The sequence below is a fragment of the Numida meleagris genome, chromosome 5 (genome assembly GCF_002078875.1).
Source record: "Numida meleagris isolate 19003 breed g44 Domestic line chromosome 5, NumMel1.0, whole genome shotgun sequence".
Classification (NCBI taxonomy): Eukaryota; Metazoa; Chordata; class Aves; order Galliformes; family Numididae; genus Numida; species Numida meleagris.
Genome location: NC_034413.1, coordinates 18,457,152 through 18,463,151, shown reverse-complemented (window position 1 = coordinate 18,463,151; position 6,000 = coordinate 18,457,152). Strand labels below are relative to the sequence as shown.

Below are 6,000 nucleotides of genomic sequence, written 5' to 3'. Positions count from 1 at the left end.
TCCCTCCAAAAGCTGCCTGCGTCACCAACAGCTCAGCACGCACAGGGAACAAGCGGGGTCCCCTGCCAAAACAAGAGTTTCTGATGCCATCACCAGCCATTCAACTGGGATTCTTGATCGTGTGGTTAAAAATGGGCAGGCAAATTTCTGGCCCACTTCAGTGCACAACAGTGTCTCCTTGGTTTTTGCATTCATTTCCCAAGAGCAAGTAAATCATTTCTAAGCACACGTTCCCAAGGAAGAAGTTGATTTCTTCCTACTACGTCCATGATGAACAAGGATACCCACATTATTTCCTATTATTTGGGTGCACACAATGTGCACTTCACTTTGAAGCATGAATGTATTATTTATCTTTTGCTGCGCTAAGGAGTGGCTACACACAATGCACGTGGTGGGCATTGTTGCTGGTTTAATGTTCAAACACCAGAAATGCTGGTCTCTTTGTGTAACTGGGCTGTGCTGAGGGGCCAGGTGGGACTGGGGCTCCGGGTGCTCGGTGCTGGGCACGCACAGGCACAGTATGCACCATTGAATGGGGCTCCTGGGGCCACCCAATGTTACTGCTGTGGGAACTGTTTCATTAACTTGCCTAGAACCTTCAGGAAGCTCGTTGGTAGAGCACAGAACTGAGCCTCCCAAGGGCTGTCCTCACCTCAGATGTCCCTTCCTTGCGCTGATTAGCAGGTTGCTGTGTGCTATGGTGTGACTGCGGCCCACCTGGTTGTCCGTGTCTTTGCCGGCCATGGTCAGGAAGGCACAGGGCGTTGGGTGATCGGAGGCCGCACCATGGGGATACCCAGGTTGCTGGATGAGGAAGGTGCTCGAGGTGCCTCTGCTCTGCCTCCAGGCCCAGCACTGGGGCAGGGCTCTGTGCATCCCCCGCTCCCCGAGCAGCTGCAGTGCCGCTGTGAATGAGGGCCCTGTGAGCGCTGCGCTGTAATTATCTGTCCGGTCAATAAAGTGAAGGGTACGCAGTTTGGGGGATGAAGGCTGGCTTAATTACAGCCACCAAATCTCTCACATCTCCGCCGTCCGCTGGAGCAGCAGCCCGCCTTCCTGTGCTGCCCTTTAGCAGAGCTGCCTATCATGCATCTAAACAAACAAGCAGGGGAGACAGAAGGGAGATTGTTTGTCAGGGATGTGTCTTTGCGAGGGAGGAGCAGCAATATCTGCAGGAGGGACGGAGGTGAAACCCAACATCAAAGGCAAGAGGCTGTCAGCACATTTAACTTTACAGAAACCCATCTCCTAATAAAAAAGGAATGACCTCGTTACTACGGACACTAACAGTTCCCAGGGGAACACCGGGAGACTGCTGCCTGCACTTTTAATATTCACTTTACAAACAAATGGGAAACCTTGAAATAATTTCAGTGTTGTTCTTGGCAAGTTGTTACAACGTTGTGTCCTTATAAAACAGCATTTAAGAATTTATGTAGTGTGAGTTTGCTTTTTGCCCGCTGCTTTCCCTGGCTATCCATCTCCCTCTGGCTTCCCCAGCCCTGTGGGAAAGGTGTGCGTGCCCAGGGGTGGGTGTAGCAGGAGGCCCCACTGGGTGTGGACCTGTTTCTGCAGGAGATGCTCCCAAGGGCAGCTGGGCCAGGGAAATAAGTTCTTATGGCTGATGCCTTAAGCTATCCAGTAGCAACTCACAAACTCTCATGCAGACTTAGCGGGTATGCAGCCTGGGAAGCTGTAGCCCTTCCTCACCCATAGGCCATGATGAGGCACCTGTCCTCATGCAGGCCAAACATCTCCAGTAGGGAGCTAACCTTTTTTTTTTTTTTTTCTGATCTTCATCCTTCTTCCCAAATACTAGATAATGGACAAAATCCATTCTGAAGGTTTGGCTTTGTCAGTTTATCATTGGATATCTTGACTAAATGGTCCTTTAGAAGTGCAGACAAGGTGCTGCTTTAAACCACTGCAGTAAGATCTAGGCAATCTCCGCTGCCACTTCTTTGCAACCTGAATTTCATGTAGAGTGGAGCTGGAAATTTTATCTTCTGATCTATGAACCAAACACTACAAGAGAAGCCAGATGTTAATATCGAAAGGTGGGCCAGATTTGTCTTTGCTTGAGGTGTAAATAAGTTGTCTTGGGTAGGTGTTAATCTGTGTTAAACCCCAGAGCCAACACTATGAACCACTGAAATGCAGTTTTGCAGAGGTCCTGGGCACTCCTCTAAAGCTGTATTTCACCAGGGTTCTCTCCTGAGTTGTTCTGGCACATTCATATATTCTGATTCTCTGTTATGGCAAGTTTCATCTAAACACTAGAGGGAATTTGAAGATGTTAATAAATGTCCTCATGAGGTGAAAATAAAAGTCATACAGAGGAAGATAAATGAAAGTGCAAGTGCCCATTTGTGCACGTGCCCTTATATTTGCAAAAAAGGGCATCAATGCCACACACACTGATAATCATTTTGAGTCTTTGGTGGGACACACCATCACAGCTCAGCCCCAAGGAACTGTAGGCTCACATTATTGCCAGCGAATGAAAAGTGGGAGGATGGACTTGCAAAGACCGTCTCTATCAACTTCACTGAATTCCCCGATAGTCTTTTACATGCACATCTAACCTCGAGCAAAGATACAGTGAGGCAGTGAATTAAAAAATAGCCAAGTGTGTGCTCAGAATAGCAAGTGCAAGTGGCCATACAAACATCCATGTGCTGCAGCATAAGGAAAGATGGCTTGCAATTAGCAGTTCAGAGAGAGACACTGGGAAATCTGAGGTCACCTCCTGGCTCTGCCACGGTTTTTCTTTGTGTCCTTGCCCAGTGCACTTAACCTCCTTGTTCTTGGTCCTGCAGCTAAGCAAGGCGGCTGTACTGCCTCCTAACTGGTCTTGTACTTTGGGTCTGTGAGGAGGCAGGGCTCGACTCTGCCTGTGTGCACACTTCTGAGCAAACGGAAGTCCAGATGAGAACTGCCCAGGTCTGCTGCTGGTCCCCAGAGCAATTACATCAAATATCTGGGCCAACAATAAAACTTCACACTGTTTGTCCACTTGGGGTTGGAGGAAATAGTCCATTCAGCAGTGAGGAATTTAATGTTTGGCTTTTGTTTTGAGTTCTAATTTATTTTCTTTCTTTCTTTTTCTTTTTATTTTTTTATTTTTTATTTTTTTTAATTTTAGGGTGGGTTTGTGTAGCCAGCTGCCTCGGAGTGAAAAGAAGGCTGCCCTCCTCCTGCATCTGACCACTGACATTAAGCATGCAGGGCTGCATGACCCGGCAGAGAGACTTCATCTGCCAGCAGGGAGGTAACAACAAGCCCTCTTGGTCAGATGCTGCTGCTCTCTGGACTTCTGCCTTTCTAGGTGGGACAGTGTGGCCTCTTTAACCCCATCACTGGATCAGTGCTCCCAAATTAGTGTAATCATCCCACTCAAATTAAACGAGCAGCTCCTGGCTCCTGGCTCTGCAGCCCAGCCCTGGGCATCCCCTCTCAGCCTGGTGCCCGTGTCCCCCTCTTCCCCCCTCTCCCCCAAAGCCCCCTGCTTGTGGGCTCCTTGATATTTTCCAGTCCTTCCCTAATGAGCACTGCAGAATTACAGCTAATTAAGGATGTAAATGATGCTGGAGAGAGAGGGAGAGGGAGAGGATGGGAAGGGGCGGGGGGAGGGCAGCTACTTGCTGTGTGTAACTCTGCAGTAAAGTGTCTCCTACCTCAGCAGAAAAGTTATCATGGGAGACAATGTCAACTTTATGGAGAGGGGAGGGCCCTCTCAGTGCCTCTGTCCCTGCCTGTAATAGCTGCTGCTTCTCTTTTATGTGTCAGCTCTGCAGATGCTGATGTCCTCCCTCCCAAATGCTGCTTTGTCAGCTGGCGCTGTCACACAGCCCTGGGTCTCTCGCTGCCTCTCACTGCCATCCTCACTGTGCCAAAGCACCCAGGGGCCTATCTCCTTCGTTGCAAGGAGGTTTGCCTCTCTGTCTGCTTACAGGTCCTCCTCCACACCCATGGGTTGGAGAGGGTCCAGGCCCGGTCCCATTCCATGAAGGAATGTTTGTGCTGTGACACGGGCGGGATGCTGCGTGGGCAGGAGCAGGCTGTGATGGGGACATCCACCCAACACAGCGCTGCCGAGGGACTTTGGCTGCCGCACCACCAGGAACACAGCTCTGCTGGGTCCTCTGAGTGCAGTTGGGGTCCCCGTTGCCATATTTCCCTGCACATTGCCTGGATCAGTGGGTTGTGAAAGCACGTTTGTCCCAGTGCCGTGTCCCGTCTGTCCGTCGGTCCAATGGAGGACCACACGTCATTGGGTCAAGAGCGGGCAGCAATGGGCGACAACAGCGGTGGTGGGTTTTGTTGTTGTTTCCCCAGATCGCTGTGCAATATATTCCGATTTTTTTTCTTGTCATTAAGCCAGTGCCTCGGAGATGATGATGTAGTCCCTATGTGGGCCGCAGAAAGCACTTCGAGCCGTGCTGGAGTCGTGCTGGGTGGCTCTGATAGCAGAGCTAATGGGAGCGAATGGGATGCAACGAACTGTTCTAATGACACCAGCCAGGGAAGAGACAACAGTAAGAATAAATAAATGTTAACTATTTTCCTCTTCCAGACATTTGCATCTATTGCCATTAAGTTCATTTAAATAAGAGAGAGAGCGAGAGAGAAGGGGAAACTTACTACTACTCTTAATAATGAGTGTCTAAAAATAAATTAGGATGCTGGGATGCACTTAAGGCATTTTAAAAATAAGTCTTATTTTTCCCCCCTTCTCCTTTTTTTTTTTTTAAAGTGTTGGAGGGTTTTAATTTGGGCCGAGTAATTTTGGTGCAAACGCTTGGGCGCCTTTCGTTGGGAAATTGGGAGGAATGCAAACAAGATTTCACTTCATTAAACAGGGGCAAACAGTAGAGAAATTGCACTTACTTATGGAAATGACTTTTAAACATGAACAGCATTTACTTGCATTGCCTTGTGCTGAATTTTTTTTTTTAAAAGATTATACATGTGAATAATTCACTGCGGGCCAATTAGATGATGACTTCATTTTTAACCTCTCTTCCTTGCCATCTTGCTGGCTGTCCCTTTCGTTGCAATTTCCACCCTCTTCCTTCCTTTCCATGAATTAATAAAGATCAAATAATCCCTCTCCCTGCAGTGCCAAGAGCCAGCTTCTCTGAAAGGATGTCAGAGGAGAAAACCGAGCATGGCCGGCTGTACAGGACCGCCCCGGGATGAAGCAGGAATAACTCGGTAGGACGTCTGCAGGCAGCAGCTGCACCCATTCGTTGGGGAAAAATGGAGAAGTGAGAAATGTGGGAGTGGGAAGTGTGGGAGCATTGCACATTATGTAATGCAGAGTCTAAGAGCCACTAAAGGCATAATTACAAAATATAGAATCAGTTCCTTATAAAAAAAATTAGCTGGTCTACCTGCCTAGTTTCTGTGTTTCTTATCTAGTTCTTATGCTCCTGGGTACCAGACTAAGACCCACCCCTCATGAGATTTTATCCTGCTTTCACTTGCCCTAAGAGGAAGGAGACACTTTGGTTCCTTCCCAGTGGAAGTCTCCATCCTCTGGCATTGCCAAGGGAAGGCTAAACAGGAACATCGCCTTCAGCACTTCTTTTTTCCTTGCTCAGCAGAGGTTCCTCCACTGATGCCGGTGGAGTGATATTGCAGAAGAGTCTCTGCTGGTGGGGTTTGGACCTGCTCCGTGGGGTGAGGGTTTGTGCCCTGTCATCTCCACCTTGCAGATGAGGAAACTGAGGCGCGGAGTGGAGCCTTCACCATCTTCCATAAGGAGCTATTCTCCTGCACCTTCAGCCTGTTCTCTCCAAACTGTTTCCTGGGATACTTCATGCTCATTTGGTCACCGTTTCCTTTCTCATGAGGTCACATTCCCAGCCCTTTCTAAGCCGTGTTTTTATGGCTCTTAACTGATTACAGTTTTAGTGGGGAGGAGGTGGCTGCGAGCAATGACCTGTGATTTCCAGGGAAGGGGAGAGCATGTAAACTTCAAGCAGTGGGGTC

The 6,000-nt window shown here is 48.6% G+C and overlaps 1 long non-coding RNA gene across 5 annotated transcripts in view; it reads left to right on the top strand.

The window, feature by feature from the left end:
- LOC110399774 overlaps positions 1-5,406 on the top strand; it is a 91,858-nt gene extending 86,452 nt beyond the window's left edge. For all 5 annotated transcript variants that reach the window (XR_002439394.1, XR_002439397.1, XR_002439396.1 and 2 more), the window contains 3 exons: positions 3,149-3,274; positions 4,384-4,541; positions 5,126-5,406. This is a non-coding gene — a long non-coding RNA (uncharacterized LOC110399774). The remainder of the gene's footprint in view (positions 1-3,148; positions 3,275-4,383; positions 4,542-5,125) is intronic.